The sequence below is a fragment of the Nymphalis io genome, chromosome 30 (assembly GCF_905147045.1).
Source record: "Nymphalis io chromosome 30, ilAglIoxx1.1, whole genome shotgun sequence".
Lineage (NCBI taxonomy): Eukaryota > Metazoa > Arthropoda > Insecta > Lepidoptera > Nymphalidae > Nymphalis > Nymphalis io.
The window spans coordinates 1,478,621-1,501,198 of NC_065917.1; the positions used below are offsets into that span (position 1 = coordinate 1,478,621).

At 36.5% G+C, this 22,578-nt stretch overlaps 2 protein-coding genes across 2 annotated transcripts in view; one reads left to right on the forward strand and one right to left on the reverse strand.

The window, feature by feature from the left end:
- Window positions 1-16,446, reverse strand: part of LOC126779926 (serine protease filzig-like) — a 29,894-nt gene extending 13,448 nt beyond the window's left edge. Inside the window, exon 1 of the mRNA XM_050504124.1 lies at window positions 16,299-16,446. The gene's annotated coding sequence lies outside the window, so the exon portion shown is untranslated. The remainder of the gene's footprint in view (window positions 1-16,298) is intronic.
- LOC126779896 (catenin alpha) overlaps window positions 1-22,578 on the forward strand; it is a 400,158-nt gene that overhangs the window by 252,861 nt on the left and 124,719 nt on the right. The gene's annotated exons all lie outside the window — the stretch shown is intronic.

Here is a 22,578-nt window from a genome sequence, read left to right on the forward strand (position 1 = left end):
TTGTTTTAATGCGAAAGAATTTATTTTTATTTTTATATAATAGGAAGGCGGACGAGTATATGGGCCAGCTGATGATAAGTGGTCACTAACGTCCAGACACTGGCGTTGTAAGAAATCTTAACCATTGCTTAGATTACCAATGCGCCACCAACCTTGGGAACTAAGATGTTTTGTGCATGTTATTACACTGGCTCACTCACCTTTCAAACCGGAACACAATAATATTAAGTACTCAATAATACTAAGTAAGAAATCTTAACCATTGCTTAGATTACCAAGGCGCCACCAACCTTGGGAACTAAGATGTTTTGTGCATTTTATTACACTGGCTCACTCACCTTTCAAACTGGAACACAATAATATTAAGTACTGCTGTTTTGCGGTAGAATAATGCGTTAGAATATGTGATGTTGACGAGTGTAGGCGGCCATTTTTCGGGCACGGATCACGCGCGAATCGCATCTGATTAGAGTAAGCCGGCTATGTATGTGATCCTCAAATTTTTCGTGATTGAATTCGAATTTCGACTGAACGAACGCTAGTAAATAAACATTTATCGATAGTTTTCAATATCAATTATAACATGTATTTACAGACATAAATAATAACTTTTTTTAAATTTATACATCCATCCACTTTTTCTACCGCAGCAAACGATTGTTTACTTTCGTTTTTAAACCGGAATCTACCCAGACGGGCTTACAGTAACAGCCTGTGGATATCCCACGGCTGGGCTAAGGCCTCCTCTCCCTTTTTGAGGCGAAGGTTTGGAGCTTATTCAACCACGCTGCTCCAATGCGGGTTGGTGGAATATACATGTGGCAGAAATTTAGTGAAATTAGACAAATTAGACACATGCAGGTTTCCTCACGATGTTTTCCTTCACCGACAAGCAGGAGATTAATTATAATCACAAATTAAGCACATGGACATTCAGTGGTGCTTGGCCGGGTTTGAACCCACGGTCATCAGTTAAGATTTACGCGTTCTTGCGTTCACTGGGCCATTTCGGCAGACGGGCTTGCACAGCTCTAACACCGATTATGAAACTATTTTGTTACATAAGGATTAATATTATGATACGTTTGTCATGTTTCGATTCTACCCGTGTTTTACTGACTAATTAGAACAAAAAACAGTTATTGGTACTTAACTATAATAATAATATAATAATGTCTTCCAGACTGATTTCGGCCACGGCGGCCAATCTCAAGAGAGATTAGCCAACTACGCAGGAGATATTATAATGCACAAGTGTGTGAGCAAACACAGGTGCACTCTCTATTCCCTAACTCTCATTATCCGATGGGACGGCAATCCGACACGACCGGAAAGAGTTCAGGCGCATGACCAACGGCTTAACGTGCTTTCCGAGGCACGGGAGTGTACACACTTCCAACTTCCAGACTCCGGGCTGCTACTGAGAATTTTCTAACAGAAAAACCCAATAACTTTTTATTGGCCCGACCTGGGAATTGAACCCAGGACCTCCGGGTCTGCGGCCTTATATCAAGCCACTAGACCAACGAGGCAGTACTTAACTATAATAGACATATAGACCAGTGTTTTTTGTGAGCAATGTTGAATACTATAAATATATAATACATTATTTAAGTACCATTAATAGTTTTCACAGAGCACGCCAAATAATGATATTTATAAGATTTTTTTAATACCTTGGATTACACTATTGGCATTATAGTGCTTGAGGAGTCATACTCTTGAGAGTATCGTAGTTTAAAAAAGTACAGTACAGTACAGTAACAGCCTGTCAATGTCTGATGTTCACATTAAAGTGGTGAATAACATGATCTAATTATGAATCTATAACTTATTATCGTAATAAATTTTTATTAGTCTGACCTCAAAATTGAGCGCCAGCCGGTCTCCAACCGTATAATTTAGCGAGCTCTACTGACATACAAAATGAGTGAATGGATCATCTCAGATAATGAGTGAACTTGTTAACAGTAATAAATTACTGATACAATTTAGGTTGTATATCGGTTACAATCGTTGTTACAAATAACACAGACTGCCTCGTTCCTTGGTTGGCTTCATATTTCGAGGTTATGGTCAAATTCTAAGCACACGACAGTACTGCTGTTTTGCGGTAAAATATCTGATGAGTGGATCGTACCTAAGCAGACGAGCCCTACCTCCAAGTAAACCAAGACTGTGGCTGAAAAGATTTGTTTGTTTGTAATCGATAAACTCTGAAACTAGTGAACCGATTTTGGTCATTTTTTTCACCATTATAAAGCTTCTTAACCCAGAAGTAACATATATATATATGACATTTAAGTAGCATTTATGTATCGACTGCTTCGTTGGTCTAGTAGCTAGATGTAAGGCCGTAGACCCGAGGTCCTTAAAATTTATTGAGTATTTCTGTTGAAAATTCTCAATAGCATCCCGGAATCTGGAAATTAGAACGGTGAACATTCCCGTGCCTAGGAAAGCATGTAAAGCTATTGGTCACACACTTGTGCACACTATAATATCTCCGGCATTGGCTAATTTCTCTTGAGATTGGCCGCTGTGGCCGAAATCAGTCTGGAGGACTATTATTATATACGACACAAATATCGCACTGCTGGATTAAAACCATGGGGATAGGGACCCCATTGGTGAAGTCTGGCGCACATACACATATGGCAGAACTTTTAATTATGCAAATGCAGGTTGCCTCACGATGTCTTCATATTAAGCATATGAAGACTCACTGGTGTCCTTTCTGTTAAAATTCATCTTATAACCACTGAGCCAGTTGGCTGTTATTAAAATACACAATAATTATTAATTAATAAACAACTTCCTGACATTAATTTTATTCAACTTCAATAGGATGCCGCCCACGCAGAATAACAGATAAAAAACGATAAATACTACGAACGTGTCAATTTGATATATAATATAATAATTAGATAGAATATAAATATAATGTCCTCCAGACCGATTTCGGCCACGGCGGCCAATCTCAAGAGAGATTAGCCAACTGCGCAGCAGATATTATAGTGCACGAGTGTGTGCGCAAACACAGGTGCACTCTCTATTCCCTAACTCTCATAATCCGATGGGACGGCAATCCGACACGACCGGAAAGAGTTCAGGCGCAGGACCAACGGCTTTACGTGCTTCGGCACGGGAGTGTACACACTTCCAACTTCCAGACTCCGAGCTGCCACTGAGAATTTTCTGACAGAAAAACCTAATAACTTTTATTTGTCCTGACCTGGGAATTGAACCCAGGATCTCCGGGTCTGTGTATATCTAATTAGAAACTACCACCGGGTTGGAAAAGAAACTCTCACCCCTGATAAGAACCGGCGAAAGAAACTCAGCGAGTTATTATTAGTTATATACATAATTATTATTATCATTAAAGATTTAAATATATATCGCAGCGTCAGTCTTATGACGCTATCTATCGGAAACGTCAAGCAGAAAAAAAAACAGAGTAAAAGAGGTTTGGAGAATGCGAACTGGAGGATCAACGGGGGTCAGGATAGTGAATGCAGAACAAGCGGTCATGTAGAAAAACACTACGTGGCATCAAACTCAACGCGTTTCCGATCCGATTAATTGCGTAAAGTTAATTTCCAATCTGTGTACGTGGTCGATGAAACGGATTATCCTATCAAGTACCCAGAGTGGTATTTTGTATCTTCAAAATGTCTTACTAATCGGATAACGAGTGTTCAAATCAACTTCCGACATATATATGTATATATGTCTTATTTATTATTTTATAATTTATGTTTATAATTCATCTCGTGCTTGACGGTGAAGGAAAACATCGTGAGGAAACCTAATGTCTAATTTCATTGAAATTCTGTCACATGTGTATTCTACCAAACCGCAATGGAGCAGCGTGGTGGAATAAATTCCAAACCTTCTCCTCAAAAGGGAGAGGAGGCCTTAGCCCAGCAGTGGGACATTAACAGGCTGTTATTGTTGTTGTATTGTATTTATTATTATAATATTATAATATAGCGTCCACCCAATCTGTTTGAATCTAAAAGTCTGTTTGAATGCGATAAACTCTAAAACCACTGATTTTCATAGTCTTCGGCAATGCACGGAGTGATTCAAGAGGTAGGTTTACGTGTGTAATTCATTAGGGTTTTGTGTCAACTGAAATATTACGATGTTTGTTTATGATGTCGGAAAAGTGCCGACTGATGTCAAACAGTCGAAACAAAGTTATATGTATTACGAGATAAACTTTTTATGAAGACCGTTGTTCTACCCTTGCGGAGCCAGGAGCGGCTGATAAACGAAAAAAAAACTACTTTATAAATTTCATCGGGTAACGGTGGCAAAGAGAAGTGTTATATTTTCAATAAAATATGCACTGTAATATGCACTATTACTCCAAAAAGCCGAGATGCCCCAGTGGTAAGAACGCGTATAATATAACCCCAAAAAGGATTTTGAAAACTATCCCGTATTAATTCTCGGCGCCAATTCTACTAATCTATGACGATACGTTTCCAATAATTTCTTAAATACGTTGATGACGTATTTAAGACACGTACGAAACGATTTGCTTCCTCGTTTCTGATACACACCGCCAAGGTCTGGAATACCCTCCCGACCTCCCTTTTCCCCACCACCTACAATATCCTTCACCTCTAGGTACCTTCAAGTCTAGAGTGAATAGGCATCTTCTAGGCAAGCGCGCTCCATCTTAGACTGTATCTCACTTTTTATCAGGTGTGATAACAGTCAAGCGCTAGCCTATACATTTAAAAAAAAATTCAATTCCATTCCAACTTTGTCTATTCTATATTTATTTTGATCGCAACCGAACCGACATGATGTTAACATATACCGTTGTGTCCAAACCAAACTTAATTGTTAACTTTTATACCAATAGTTCATAATAAAATAAATAAATAGGAAATCGGACAAACGGCAACGATCACGCTTCGATTCGATTGCGATAATGTGACAATTTGTTAGTAGAATTTGCACTCTGATCCGTATCGAGAAACCATAGCTGGTTTTTTAGCGGGTATTAAAAATATTTCATTCGTGGAATAACGACCGATATTAAATATCGCAAAGGGATTCTCTGAACGCGTTCAAGAATGCCTACCGGTGAGGTATACGGTTTCACAAACCCATGTTGATAAATTTAATATATTTTAAGAACGTTTGTATGCTAAAATTTATTATGCAATTAGTAGGTTCATGGACGATAGCTCACCTTGGAAATAAAACGATCTCGTCCTGGCTACATTTTTGTTATATTTAAAAAAAATTTAAACTTCTGCAATTGAAGCGTTTTAGACCTTGGAGTAATAGCAACAGTAATAGCAACTGTGAATGTCCCACTGCTGGGCTAAGGCCTCCTCTCCCTTTTGAGGAGAAGGTTTGGAGCTTATTCCACCACGCTGCTCCAATGCGGGTTGGTGGAATACACATGTGGCAGAATTTCAGTTAAATTCGACACATGCAGGTTTCCTCACGATATTTTCCTTAACCGTCAAGCACGAGATGAATTATAAACACAAATTAAGCACGTGAAAATGCAGTGTTGCTTGCCGGGTTTGAACCCACGATCATCGATTAAGATTCACGCGTACTAACCACTAGACGATCTCGACTTTTTTTTTAAATAATTTACAAAACAATAATAGTATATCTAATATGCATGTCAATTACAAGTGTACATAGCACTTATACGATTCAATCAAATCAAATTCAAATTAAAAGAAACGAAAAAATATCAGTAATTTTTAAAAATGTCAAAATTGAATAATAAATAATGTCATTGTTATAACAAAAAGTCAATCGGCGAAGTAATAATTGAAATTATTAAAAGTATTAATTAAAACTAATCATGCATTTTATAGTCGCCGAGATGGTCCTGTGGTAAGAACGCGTGAATCTTAACCGATGATCGTGGGTTCAAACCCGGGCAAGCACCACTGAATTTTCATGTGCTTAATTTGTGATTATAATTCATCTCGTGCTTTACGGTGAAGGAAAACATCGTGAGGAAACCTGCATGTGTCTAATTTCACTGAAATTCTGCCACATGTGAATTCTACCAACCCGCATTGGAGCAGCGTGGTGGAATAAGCTCCAAACCTTCTCCTCAAAAAGAGGAGAGGAGGCCTTTAGCCCAGCAGTGGGACATTCACAGGCTGTTACGGTTACGGTACGGTATGCATTTTATAATAATTAAGTAACTTATGATTTTATAATAAAAATAGAAGGCATTTATAGCATTTAGACTTCGATCCGAACTGTCACTCGGCGAGTTTAAGCATGTAATGAGAAAAAGTGACATTCCAAATTACGTTTTTTTCTTCTCTTTTCTGGCGTGTATATACGCTATTTGAGCGCAAAATATACTGCCAATGAAAATTGCGTATTATGTGGTGTGTTTGATGACAATTCACACTCGTTGTTGGCACGTGTTCCTAACCACAATATTTTTTTATTTTATATTATAGGTATTAGGACGAGCATATATTTCTCGTCATATTTCTTACAGCGCCCATAGACATTGGCTTTGTAAGAAATGTTAACCATCGCTTTCAACGCCAATGCGCTACCAACCTTGGGAACCAACCTTGTGCCTGTAATTACACTGGCTCACTCACCCTTCAAACCTGAACACAACAATAGCAAGTACTCCTTTTTTTATAGAATAGGAAGGTGGACGAGCATATGGGCCACCTAATGGTAAGTGGTCACCAACGCCCATAGACACTGGCTTTGTAAGAAATGTTGACCAGCGCTTACATCACCAATGCGCTACCAACCTTGGGAACTAAGATGTTATGTCCCTTGTGCCTGTAATTACACTGGCTCACTCACCCTTCAAACCGAAATACCAAGCACTGCTGTTTCGCGGTAGAATATCTGATTAGTGGGTGACACTTATCCAGACTAGCTTGCACAAAGCCCTATCACCAGTGAAACCTACCACAATATGAGAGAAACACTATGTGAACTAAATATAAATTTTATGAATATTGGTGTTTTTAATTATAATCTTGGTAAACCGTCGAGATTTTCGACAATTAAAGAAAATTAATTCGTTAGTAATTCTCTCAAACTGAATTAGTTTTAGTTTTTAAGCCCTTTTTGATTTAATTTAGCGTGAAACGATGGGGAAACACAGACTTTCTATAAAGGCAAAGATACTAGAAATAAAAAAGCGCCAGAGCCGCTGCACCTGCTTACATTTTATGTAAACAATATAACTAGTTTTTATATACGTAAAATATTTGCATACAATTAGAGGAATAACTCTATAAATGCATTTATATAATTACATAAGAAATATATATATATTATAATATCGTTTACCTACTGTGGTTAGTTTACGTTTATTGTAAATAATTGAAACGTACGAACAATAAATGTATTGCTAGTTATCCGAGGTCAGTAATAAATGAACATCAGTATAGTTGACCGACGGTTTTGATTTAAAGCAACTTTTGGCGCGCTTTGGGGGTAAGAGGCACTCGTGTGCCGTGCCGGCAAACGTCATGACGCTCTCTTATGACGTCATGTCTCTCCGCCCTCTACTGCCTTGTGTGTACATAGACTATATACTTCGACGCTAAGCTTATTATGTATATATTTTACTAGATATGTATTAATCAATTGTATTGTTTTAAATCTCTCGGGATACATTTGACGGTACCATTCTCAACGGCCGTTGCATATGTGTGTGCGCGAACAGGTGCACTCTCTACTCCCTCACTCATAATCCGAGGGGACGGCAATCTGACACGACCGGAAAGAGTTCAGGCGTAAAACCAATTTCCAGGCTCCGGGCGTACTAAGAATCTTCAACAGTAAAATCCAATAACTTTTTATTCGTCCGACCTGGTGTTGAATTCAGGACATCACGAACTACGGCCTTATTAGACACTAGACTTTAGTTATTAAAGTTATTTGGTCTTGATTTTGAAAAAATAACCCCTAAATTACTGATAAAGGGGATGAAATATTGTATAAAAATCTTAGCGAAACCATATGTATAACACTAGCTAATTTTTTAATTGAATAAAAACAATATATCCGTTTTACAAAACGATGCGTAATTATCTATTTAATGCAATTTCATCTAATACAAAGTAACAAGCGTAAACCTTGAATATTTTCCTCGTAAACGCGTAATTATGTTACATACATTCTTAGGGGAGGGGTTTACTCAACATGAGCAATACCGTGTTATATGATAGCTTAGTTTAAGACGGGCGGATGAGCTCTTGGTAAGCAACCACCAATAGACATTGGCATTGTAAGAAATATTAACCATCCCTTATATCGCCAATGCACCACTAACCCTGGGAAGTGATTTTGTCCCTCGTGCCAATAGTTAAACTCTGATGAGTGGTTGCTGTATTAAAAAAGGAGAAATATAATCATTGTAAACTGGTCTTATTGAAAATAATTAAAAATTCCCGTTAAACTGAAGTGTGGTTTTTTTTATAGAATAGGTAAGTGGACGAGCATATGGGCCACCTGGTAGCATAGACATTGGCATTGGAAGAAATGTTAACCATCGCTTACATCGCCAATGCGCCACCAACCTTGGGAACTAAGATATTATGGCCCTTGTGCCTGTAATAACACTGGCTCACCGTACCGTAACAGTTTGTGAATGTCCCACTGCTGGGCTAAAGGCCTCCGCACCTCTTTTTGAGGAGAAGGTTTGGAGCTTATTCCACCACGCTGCTCCAATGCGGGTTGGTGGAATACACATGTGGCATAATTTCAGTGAAATTAGACACATGCAGGTTTCCTCACGATGTTTTCCTTCACCGTCAAGCACGAGATGAATTATAATCACAAATTAAGCACATGAAAATTCAGTGGTGCTTGCCCGGGTTTGAACCCACGATCATCGGTTAAGATTCACGCGTTCTTACCACTAGGCCATCTCGGCAATCAACACTGGCTCACTCACCCTTTAAATCGGAACAGAACAATATCAAGTCCTGCCGTTTCGCGGTAGAATATCTGATGAGTGGGTGGTACCTACCCAGGCGAGCTTGCACTTCCTTACAAGTCCTACCACCAGTAAACTACAATACTATATACTTCGTTGCTATATATTATTATAATAATAAGTTTTTTTATCTACAAAACGTCACTAGTATTAACAAAAGCAGACGCGGAAGAAATGTGAAGGTGTTCTATCTGCTTCCGGTTTTAAGGCGTCTGATACAGTGACTGTTTATTTCACCTTGGGTATTAATTGGATGTAAAAGGTGGATCACGATGAAAGGTTAAAGGTTTAAATCCGGCTGAGGACTTTATTAATAATAATATAATATCCTGGGACATTATCCACACACGGCCATCTGATCCCAAACTAAGCAGAGCTCGTACTATGGAAACCAGACCACTGATATACTACATATACTACATTTCTTTTGTAAATACATACTTATATAATAACACCCAGTATTGTTTTTAAAGTAAACGTTTGGAGCTTCACATTCATTGTTGTATTGCTTGGTAGGATTTGAAGCCAGAGTCTTTGGTTAATTCACATATCAATACCACTGAGCCATTTCGACTAAGTAATTAAAATTTTTAATTAAAAATGTCCCACTGATGAGCTAACACTGCTTAGCCCTGTGGGGCATTCACAGGCAGTTACGGATACGGAATTAATTTCAACACGGTTTCTATATTTAAGAAACTAATCGTTTTGCTTACGAATCGTTAAACTTTCCGATTAACAATTTTAATATTGAAACATATGTTCATAAGAATTATAAATAATAATTATCCACCTTTGTCTAACACATTAAAAACAGACATGCTATCTCTTTCTAACTTAAAGAAAAAAAAAACTAAATATACTTTGTCATCTATATATTATAATTAAAACATTTTTTTATAATCCATCTCTGTCTAACACATCTGATCCAGTTATCTGTCTCGCTTTGACGCGAATAAATAAAAAAAACGAGATATATTTTGTCATCTAATCACACTGACGTATATTAAATACCATGTTAAGAGATTATGTGCTTTATTTTATACTAAATAAGGAACGTTTTCCTTTGTATGTACTTAATTACATATCAAAATTCTTATCAATTTCGTGTATTCTACTCCTAGCGTGTTTAAAAGCGGATTTCATTGTAATTCGTTGATATTAGAAGGCAGATGAACGAATAAGATGGTGGCCGTATTATATATAGCCTATTCCAGTCGAAAAATATATAAACAAACCTTAAATTTACAGTACAGTAATAGTAACAGCCTGTGAATGTCCCACTGCTGGGCTAAGGCCTCCTCTCCCTTTTTGAGGAAAAGGTTTTGGAGCTTATTCCAGCACGCTGCTCCAATGCGGGTTGGTGGAATACACGTGGCTGAATTTCATTGAAATTAGACACATGTAGATTTTCTCACGATGTTTATTTCACCGTCAAGCACGAGATGAATTATAATCACAAATTAAATACATGATCGATTTACGCTAATAGCTCTGCTGTATTACGCACTATTGTAAGAACAAACTCTTGAACCGAAGAAAACGGCCTCGAAATGTCAGTAAGTGACTTACGTTATAGATAATAATTATACCATTTCAAGAATACACGCACCGAAACATTTCCCGGGTAAGTAATGAAGAGAGTTCTTACCGAAAAGCTCCGCAGTTTATTAATGTATCTCTATGTATAACACGACACTGTTACACTTAACTACTTATTTTCACTTTAGTTTTACTTACAAAGTTCCGATAGCAACTTCGGCGATGCCTAAAACGCCATTTTTTACGAATCCAAAGTGAATATTACAGATTATTCAAGATCTCGTCCAATGATATCACGTCATTCTAAGGTCAATTTTGTTTATTTATCTTTATAATGTCCTCCAGACCGATTTCGGCCACGGCGGCCAATCTCAAGAGAGATTAGCCAACTACGCAGGAGATATTATAGTGCACGAGTGTGTGCGCAAACACAGGTGCACTCTCTATTCCCTAACTCTCATAATCCGATGGGACGGCGATCCGACACGACCGGAACGAGTTCAAGCGCAGGACCAACGGCTTTACGTGCTTCGGCACGGGAGTGTACACACTTCCAACTACCAGACTCCGGGCTGCTACTGAGAATTTTCTGACAGAAAAACCCAATAACTTTTTATTATACATCTTTACTCGTATTTGAGAGAGACTATAGTTTTCATACATTTTGATTTTAATTGAAGATAGTGGGTTGAAATCTAAACAATGACTGCGTTATTATGTATTTACAAAACATATCTTGTTCAGAGACAAAAAAAAACGTGAGAAAATTTGAACGCTTTGTTTTGTCTTATTAAATCATAAAAAAATATATATATTTTGTAGCAAAATGTCTCGAAAATGTGTGAATGATTTGCACATCTTGGTGGTAAGGCTTTGTGCAAGCTCGTCTGGGTGAGTGAACCACAAGGGGCATATCATTTAGTTCCCAAGTAGCGCATTGGCGATGCAAGGGATGTTAATATTTCTTACTGTATCAGTCTGACCGGTGACTTACCATCACGTGGCCAACTAGCCATTGGGTCTGTTTATAAAAATGGGCTTTTGTTGCATGTTTAAACTAAAATTATAAAAAAATACATTATATGAAAACACCTATTGTTTCAGACTTTCTCGTCTGACATTCGTACTCTCAGCTAGTTACCGTATACCGAACGCTAAGTTCACATATCAATAAGTCTTACGCTGACGTCATATGACGCTCGAAATCTTGCGTTTACTCGTCTGACGCTCGAAATCTCAGTTAGCCCTTCATCGAGCGCTAAGATGTTTATACAATTATATCATATTGATTTTAAACATTTTATATAAATAAATATTACTTTTAACATTTTAAAATTGATAGCAATTTTTTATATATAAAAATTATTATTTTATATAGTTCTGACATATTCCTACCAATTATTTTGGGATAAAATCTTTATTTTAACCGTACGAAGTCGGGTTCAACTACTGGAATTATAAGGCTACTGCCTTATAATTCCAGTAGCCTAACTAAACCTAACTAACTAAAACTAAAACATAAACTAACTAAAACTTATTGGCTTTTTTCTGTTAATATATTCTCTGTTACTATCTGAGGTTTGGAAGGCGTGTTATCACTCGTATCACCACTGGCATTAACTTTTCTTGAGGATGATTTTGCTCGGTTTATTTCCACATATGGTCATGGTCAGATTTATGGCATATGGCCCCGGAACCTCCAAAACAAAAGGTTACTTAGAAAAAGTCGTAACTCTTCTCCTCAAAACAGTCTAAACCCAGCATATCCCACGATATTTACAGGCTGTAATTTATATTTAAACACGTTGCTACAATGTAGGTATCTTCACGATATAAGCTTTGAAGCCGCAATCATCTGATCACAGATCCAACCACTGAGCCGTCTCGACTTTAATGTAGTAAGTAGTAACAGCTTTTTTGAGGAGAAGGTACGGAGCTTATTCCACTACGCTGCTCCAATGCGGGTTGGTGGAATACACATGTGGCAGAATTTCAGTGAAATTAGACACATGCAGGTTTCCTCACGATGTTTTCCTTCACCGTCAAGCACGATATGAATTATAATCACAAATTAAGCACATGAAAATTAAGTGGTGCTAGCCCGGGTTTGAACCCACGATCATCGGTTAAGATTCACGCGTTCTTACCATTTTGCCATCTCGGCTTCAATAATGATCAACTTTAATAATGCAAGTTTATAATATTTACAAAATCATAATTACAGGTACTACAACCAGGGAGACAATTTCACCAAATTGTCACGTGATCGCAATCGAATCGAAACCTTTAGCTAACATTTTCCTGTTTAGCTAACAATGATCCGATTGCAGTTCGAAATTATATCGGAATAGTATCGGGAACGTATTGTAATCGTTTTAAATTAATAAAATTGGCTCCCAGTTACGATTGAAATGTTTATTAACGTGATAAATATAATCGGAAACGTATTACCGTTTTAAGTAGAATTGTATTCCAGCAACTCGTGGAAAATTTTCGATGAATCGATTGTGTGGAACTGGTTTAAAATTAAGCTACAAGTTTGTACCCAGTCTAATAGGTAGGGTTGCCAACTATTTTTCTGGTGATTATAGGAATTTGTTTTCGAAATTATGATTACTTTTTATAGAATAGAAAAGCGAACGAGCATGTGGGCCACTTGATGGTAAGTGGTCACCATCGCTCTTAGACAATGGCATTGTAAGAAATGTTAACCATTGCTTACATCACCAATGCCCCACCAAACCTTGGGAACTAAGATGTCCCTTGTGCCTGTAATTGTTAAAATGGTGTTGTGTTGTTTAAATGGGTTCGACAACGTGACCGGGGAAAGGCGTCTTAAAATATTTAGCCGGTTTTGAGAGCCTATTTAAGGGCTCGGAATACGCGCGTCCTAAGGGCCGAATCTCTGCTTAGAACGCCACCAGCGTATCATTATCACTGGCAGATATAATGTAATCGGGGGCGTTGAGAATGTCTTCAAAACGCCATTGTTAAACAGTTGTTTATAGAAGCTAAATAAAAATTAGTACACTTAACAAATATATACAAGTTCATTGTTGAAAAAAAATATACATGCATTTTTAGTTATTGCATAAAAGTTCTTTTGTCGACTGCTATGATATGCTTTATTAAATTTATAATTATATTATATATAAATGTATTATTATTTTATTGTAGATTAATAGCTTTTATTTGTTAAATATATACTCACTCACAATCTCTTGTCGACATTCCGAATTCATTTTTTTTTAATCTGTACCGGAAATGCCGAATAGAGAGCAATAATAAAATAACCTATACTAATATTATATATTTTTTCTTTTTATAGAATAGGAAGGCGGGCGAGCATATGGGCCACCTGATGGTAAGTGGTCACCAACGGCCTTAGACATTGGCATTGTAAGAAATGTCAACCATCGCTTATAGCCAATGCGCCACCAACCTTGGGAACTAAGATTTTATGTCCCTTGTGCCTGTAATTACACTGGCTCACTCATACTTCAAACCGGCACACAACAGTACCAAGTACTGGTGTTATGCGGTAGAATATCTGATGAGTGGGTGGTACCTACCCAGACGAGCTAGCACGAAGCCCTACCACCAGTAAATGCGATAGTAAATGTCTATTTGGTTGTTTGTTACGCTCTCATGACTAAACGACTGACGCATTTAGGTATATAACCCCCAGGAAGGACTTAGATTACTATTATATACTTAGAATTACTTTTTTATTACTTTTTGTATTAAAAATAATCTGTCAGATTAAATTAAATATAGTATTTATGCGTATTTTTTAACAGGATATAGGATATAAAAACGATCTATGCTATGTATTATAGTTTGGCAACCCTATTAGGTGAAGTTGAATGAGAGATTGTAAAAATTAATTTACCTCTAGCGAATTAATATGATATGTTATGATTAAAACGATATATTTACAGGGCTTTATTAATAAAACAAAATCAGAAACTTTACTAGCAACGTTTGACATATTTAGCTACTTAAAGGGGGGGGGGGGGGGGGAGTAATTTGAAGCGAAGCTGCTCAAGCTTTCCTAGTTATACATTATTTAGATCGATAATTATAGTTAAACTAGTAACCGACCGCGACTTCAACCACGAACGGTTTTAGGTACTCTGTGATATGCTGTCACAGACTAGACGCTTTTTTCGCACTTAATCTAAAACGCATGTCGTGTCTACATCAAGAGAAATGTAATCATTTGAATTTTTTGATTGTCATTTTTTTTTGTAGACCTATGAGCATAAAATAAAAAAGAAAAAAACAAAAAAAAAAGATCTTTTCTGTACCAATAATGTAGATGCAAATTTTCATGACGAACAGTTCAGTAGTTATGACTTTAAAGAGTGACAAACAAACAATGAAAAAAATATATAAGCTTGGTAGGGCTTTGTGCACTGTTTTGGTAGGTACCAACTGCTTATTCTACCGCCAAATAGCTTAGTATTTGTGTTCTTGTTAGAAGGGTGAGTGAGAGTGTAGGCAGGTACTATATATTAGTTCCCAAGCTTGGTGGCGCATTGGCTATGTAACGGATGGTTAATATTTTTACATCGGCTTTATTTTTGCATTATAACAATCAACTCGCGCTCCCATTTATAATATTAGATATGCAATTTACATTTTTATATGCTCTATCATTTACAGGATTTCCCAAATTAAGAGTGTAATGTCCTTAGGGTCAATGTATGTGTGTTTCTTTATTCAATTATATCTTTTAAATTCCTGAACAGAATTTGAATGTATGGGGTATCGTTTCTCATTGCACCATCCCGGCTATGAAAATTGGAAAAATAATTATTATTTGGGTAGTACGACTCCATTATTATTTTTAGCTTGTTTTTTGCGCAGGGCTCTTGAGAATTTTGAATATATATTTTTTTGTTTTATTTCAATAATTGTAAGCAATGAAAAAATGAGGGCGTGTACCTATTTATATGAACGAGTTAAGTTATTCTACGGTTTTTTTTGACATGCATTTCAATCCTTTACTGATGATAGGGCTTTGTCCCACCAACTCATCAGATATTCTACCGCAAAACAGCACTACTTGATATTGTTGTGTTCCGGTTTGAAGGATAAGTGAGTTAGCGTGTTTACAGGCACAAGGGACATATCATCTTAGTTCCCAAGGTTGGCGCATTGGTGATGTAAGCGATGATTAACACTTCTTACAATGCCAATGTCTACGGGCGTTGGTGACCACTTACCATCAGGTGGCCCATATGCTCGTTCAACTACTTATTCTATCAAAAATAAGTAATCAACGTTTGTGTTTATTACGCTTTCACCTCTTAACTATTCAATACATAAAATTTTGCATGCACATTCTCAGGGATACAGAAATAATAATTTCTTTAAAAATTGCAATTAAGTTAGAAAAATGACATAACTCCACTAACCCGCATTGGAGCAGCGTGATGGAATGAGCTCTAAACCTTCTCAAAAAAGGACGCCTTAGCCCAGCGTTGGACATTCACAGGCTTTTACTGATACAAAATATTAGTCTGTCACAATGCAAATATATAAAAATAAGTTTATAGATAATGCGTGTAATATATTATTTTAGATACAAGTTATAATTTTATATCTAATCGCTATATAATAACAGTCATAATAATTAATCATAAAAGAAAAAATATACATATATTAAGAAAGAATGTCGACACTGCTATTTTTTTTTATAAAAAATAAATGAAAACATTAAAATGTCATTAATAAAAACAAAAAAATATAACGATAAACTTACCCGTGTGATGTTTAAAATATTCCACAGATTAAAATAACACTAATTTTTTTAACGTCACAAATACACAAAGAAACAAATTGCTTATGTTAATTGATTGTCGACGAGAATATGGCTTATTAAATATATTACAAACACGTCCGTCTCGGACGCCATAAAGAATTACACTGAGCTATTTCAACGTCAGCGTTCCACAAACGGTTGCGAGTATAGGGTTGCTTATTTTCGGTTGTCGCTATGGTTCTTTTTTTTTAGAATAATATCTTAAGTGACAATTCTTGCAGCCTTTATGTTTGATTCGTACATTACGAAAATATGAAACAAGAACGATAAAAAAACAACACATTTACTAAATAAATGTTTTACATTACAATTATAATTTTACAGCCATTATTAACCAGTGTTAACTTCATTGAAAAAAAGATTTATTTTATCCTTTTTAAAGAAAACGGAATCGACGTAGGCATTTCAAAACGAGAATATATTTTTATGCAAAGTATCTACTGTCAAATCGAACCTATTAAATACTAATATGATACTAAAAACGTATTTTATAGATTAAAAATGTCAAATGTGATAAAGAAAAAAAAAACAAAAGCGAATATTATTATACGTGACAGCCCTAATAAACAGGGCGCCATTAAGTATAAATCAGACCTCGAAGAATTACAGACATAAGCTACAGGCTCTAGCGATAATCGATATACAAAATGAGCATATTTTTTTTTAAAGTAACGTAGATTGTCAAAGTGGTCATGCTACTAACCTTGGGAACTAATTTGCTTGACCCTGGGGCCAATTCCCCTAATCTATAACGATTACGATACGTTCCCGATTAAATTCCAATCCTACTTTGACTAATTTATATTCATTCAGGCCGGATCAGAACCAATATGATCCCGATGGGAGGAGGATCTGGGGTCCCCTACAGCGGGCCTGGCGACAGTGGAGGCGGTACGTCCCCACTTGAGTCGCTGGGTCAAAAGAAAACGAGGCACGCTTTCGTTTAGGTTGACGCAGGTACTTACCGGACACGGCTGCTTCAGTAAGTACCTGCACAAGATAGCACGGTGGGAAATGTCACCTTCCTGCCACGAGTGTGGTGCGCCAATCGACACGGCGCAACACACCCTGATGGAGTGTGCCGCGTGGGGGCCCCAGAGGCATTCCCTGGCGGTAGTTGTCGGCGGAGACCTCTCCTTGCACGGAGCGGGAAGAGGACGCCGCTGCAAACCTGCTCCGCCGAAGAAGACCAGAGAGAAGAATGAGGCGCTATGCGCACCTTCTCCCTCCGCCACAATAGGCGTCGCCGGGACTAGGGTCTCAGTACCCTGGTAATCCCCCTAGAGAATGGAGGCCTACATAGGCAGGCCGCCCGTCAGAGCGTCGTGGTAGCATGCGCAAGCGATCCCGTGGCGCTCCCTGTTATGACGGAAAGGGTACCGCTGGTTTTTTTAGTGGGTATTCCGTTGTTCGAGGCGCACTCGGCGCCTCGGACATCGCCGAGCCCCACATACCCCCCCACTGTTTCCGTGGGGGAAACGCGTAATGAGTTTTTCCAGCGACAAAAAAAAGAACCGATATGATGCTAATATGTCGTATTACATCAAAGCCAAACTTAATTGTTAACTTTTATGCCAATAGTCGATAATTAAATTAAAGTACATTTTGGATAAACGGCAACGATCGTACTTCAATTCAATGGCGATAAAGTGACAGCTTGTTAATAGATTTGGGTCCCCAGGACGTCGAGATCAACTGTTAATAGATCGACCAGAGCCCGGTTTGGGTATCAAAAGGACCTTCAAAGGAGATATTTTGATAATATATACAATCTTTTTTCTTATATAATAATATATAATATAATAATATAATATAATATATCCTGGGACATTTTTCACACACGGCCATCTGATCCCAAATTAAGCTTGTACAGAGCTTGTGCTATGGAAACCAGACAACTGATATACTACATATACTACTTTTCTTTTTGTAAATACATACTTATATAGATAATTACACCCAGACTCAGGACAAACAGACATGTTCATGCACACAAATGTCTGTCCTGGGTGGGAATCGAACCCACAACCTTCGGCGTGAAAGACAAGTGTTCTACCAACCACGCCAACCGGCTCGTCAATATATATTACTTTTATAGTAAATTTAAGTATAAGAAGTTTTATATTAGGTTAATATATTCATTTGTTTTCTATTTTGCAAGCTGTGTTATTCTTTGTTATCATGACACTTAGATTTAGTATTTACTTTTGTTATATTAAATTATTTTAATCACATCGTTGGAAACCGAATGAAGTATATAAATATTTTAAGCATATAGATATTACCGTAAAATGTAATGATGTTTTTTAAAGTTAAGTTTCTATCCATTGTTATAATTAGTATAAGAAAATTATATTAAGGAGATAAAAATTGTTAAAACGCTTATTGGTCAATTATTATATATTAAGCCCGCTGAATACTTGTCACTTAAATCAGTGTACTTTAAAATGTATGCACAAAGAGAGGTTTTTCCCTCAGCCCTATGTTTTAATTAATAATTTAATTAATAGATTTAAAACGAACTGTTTAGTCATAAGATTCACCGAACGAAATGCAATTCAAATGGACTTCGATATTTTTGGCGTCAATATTAAATCACGTCATTTCGAACCTCAGTGAAACGTCATTTATTTATTTTTTTAAGCTGAAAAATTCCACAGATAATTTGAAATTTGAGAAATTTTGTTGTATATTATTGTGATTGATATTTTTGACGGTTTTTGATGTCAATCTTAAATCACGTTATTTCTGAACGTAAGTGAAACGTCATTTATTGTTTTTTTTTTTTTAAGATAAAGAATTAAACAAATCATTTCGAAAATTTCTATTATTGTTATTGATATTTTTGACGTTTTGCATGCATATGAAATTTGAATGATATGCGAGCTAAAACGGCCATGAACGGTGTCGAAGAAAGGATTTTCAATATTAAACCTAGCTTTGCAGAAGTTTTACCTACATTTAAGGCTGCAAGTTGGCTTTTATGGCGAGAATATTTTGACCGACGGTCAAAAGATAAAGGGTATATGGTATAAAACGATTGTAAATCAGCCTCCTCAAATTCCATGGTTCGAAAATGTTAAAATGAGTAGTTCGCATACTAACATATTATGTAGACTTCGCTCCGGTCATTACCCTTGTAACAATTTCCTTTTTCTCATAAAAAAGGCTGATTCCCGTAATTGTAATGTTTGCGATAAGATAAATGACATACATCATGTTTTAGTAGAATGTAATAAATTTAGAGACCCTAGGGAAGCATTGATAAATAGATTTCAGATATGTCGGTTAAATGTCGGAGTTATGCAAAGTGCTTTATCAGATCCCACGTCTACAGTGGCCAAAGCAATATGCAGTATGACGTCTGTCTGTCAGTATGTAACGTAATTATAAATCCTATAAGATAAAATTTGATATGTAAGATGGCTTAAGGTACGATGGGTTTACATGCCGCAAGGATAAAAAACCCGTTAAAAAAAAAAGAAAAAAAAAATTTGAATGCTTATCCTTTTTTGAGCCCAGTAGCAACTCTTTCTTAACGGCAGGGGGCTTTGTTTTATAATATGTAGTGATATCATTTATATACTCATTTATTGTAGGTTTGAAATTATTTTGGCATAGTTATTCACAAAAAAAATTATGTATATGCATATCTCGTATATACCTACAACAAAAAAAGGGAAAACCCATTGGTAAGATTCCTCGAAATTTTCTATGTGATATTATAAATTCGCCTTACAGATTTGTTTTACATTCGCGTACCCTCAGTTGCTACAAAAAAAATCCGCTCATCAAATCTCAAAAGTCGCCTTAGGCTTGACTCTACTCAGCCTACTGGTAAATCCACGAAAGATTTGATAAAATAATACTTGAATTATTTGGAAATCAAAAAACATGTCTGCCCAAGGCTATTGTTTTGTTTTTAAATTATTATAACCAGTATCGTTTGGGATAAATAACGTGATGACACAGTCAAATCTGTTTAGGTATTTAAAATATATTGTGGAATAAATTAACTCACATACATACATGAATCCTAAACTATAACTCCTTTTATGGACAGACGTTTAATTAAAACTATATTTATAATGTAAAGGTACTTTATTAAATGGTCGTATTATCAATATGACGGCGGAGGGCCATCACCACAGTTATAGTTCATGGTTTTCTTATGTGGGCGTCTATCGGTGGGTGACGAAGGATCAAGAAAACACACTTGTACAATCAACCACAGTATAACGACTCAGTAACACAGTTTAAGTAGGTGACCGGAATGCGCGATGGTTCTGACCGCACGCGCCGAACGCTCGGAGAGTAGTCCTGTCCGACTTCCCCTCTGGCGCATGCTTACACAAACTCCATCGAGTGCCGCTACATGGCGCTGGCGTACCGGAAACGATTCCATAACGTAGTCTCGAACGTATACCACTAGATGGCGTTGACCGAAATAATTCACCCGGTTGCGACAAATATATATACAGGCCAATGTCCAGGCTGACTGACTATTAGTCTGAACTATATAAGATCAAGAAACTTCTAGATTATCTATCTATACACATAATAAATCTGTAACTGAACGCTGTCTGTACATGGAACATATGAGTAAAACTATTACTAGGGGCCTTTATCATCGCAATAGAACCAAAAACAATGGTTAGAATTTTTGTCTATTATCTATTTGTCTATGCATTTGGGCACGTTAATCTTAGAAACGGCTTAACGGATTTGAGTGCGGTTTTTAACTAATGTATTGTGGCTAACTTCACTTAAAATTTAGTGTTTGTTTTATTTCAATCGGCTAATGAATAATAAAGTTATGTCAATTTAAAGAATCACGTCGAACATTTATTCGATGCGATTGCTATAAAATAACTATATTTCCAGTGTAATTTGAACTCAGATCTATATGATTGATCGTATTGAATAGGGTTCCGCTTATGCTAGTATACGTCGATTAACTGTTTTAATATGTCTATCTTTTAAGGTTACTATGATTTTTGTATGGTAATCAAATTTGTTCAAAAATAATGCATCATTTGCAAAGTCGATTTTATAAAATTGTTACGCGTGACGTCGAGGTGAGCCGTAAGCGTAAGCTGCGAAGATCTGACTAAGGAGGTTTTCGTACGACGATGACAGGCGTACCGCATGACAGGACGAGCAAAATGACGTTTGCTTGACATATATTTAAAATTGTTATTTTTTTATTCAAATTAAAAGTATTGCGAAATAGTAATATTGTGTAAAAATAAGTGTTTTATTGTCCAAAACAGTGATTAAATGTAACAAAATATTAATTCATACAAAAGTTATCGAGATAAGACCATAGACAATTTTTAGTAGTTTTTATAGTTTTGAAATATTATTAAATCGGGTAATTGAGTAGGTTGTCTGAAAATGCATACATACGTATTTACTTTCGGTTTGTAAATAACTTTGTGTTAGAAATACTTATTTATGTACTTCATTTAATATATTTAATAATATTTCTATATTGTATTTGATTTAATAAAAATATAATCGATAAACAATAATAATATAATATTGGTAAAAAAAATAGTTTTTCCCGCGCATATACAGGGTTACTGGTGAATTACTAACAATTTTTAAGGTGGATACTCGGTACATGATTCTCATTCGAATTATGTAAAAAAAGTACTTAATTTTTGACCAAATTTACATAAATTTAAATAAATGAAGCGTGAACACAAGCCGGCGGCGCGTGCGGCGCGGTGTTGTACTGTGCCGCTCGCCACCCGCAACACCTGTCGCGCGACCAATTAGTCGGGCGAGCGCCGCCGTAAGGTTCGTATGTCTGTTTTCCCGCGCGCGCGCCTAGCGATCGATCTTACGCGTATACCTAATCTGTCGTGTGTGTGTGTGACCTGTATCTCAGTGGACTGTGTGGAATCTACTTCACAAAGAACACCCGTATCATTTTCGACATGTTCAAGAACTCAGTGCCAACGATTACGAGCCACGAATAAAGTTAGTGTAGCTATGTAGGTAAATAGGTAGTTTCATGATTGACAATCGTTGTAAATAAGTATGATTCCATTTTTAAATACGCCGGAAATACCAAGATAGGTAAACAGTTCATATTAATTTTTGTCCCAAGTTCACATCATTTACCTAGTCAACAAATTTGTTGCTTAAACGAGTGAAATGTCTTGGTATTTTTGCCTGTCCTAAGCCAGGATTAAAGTATGAAGGGGGATTG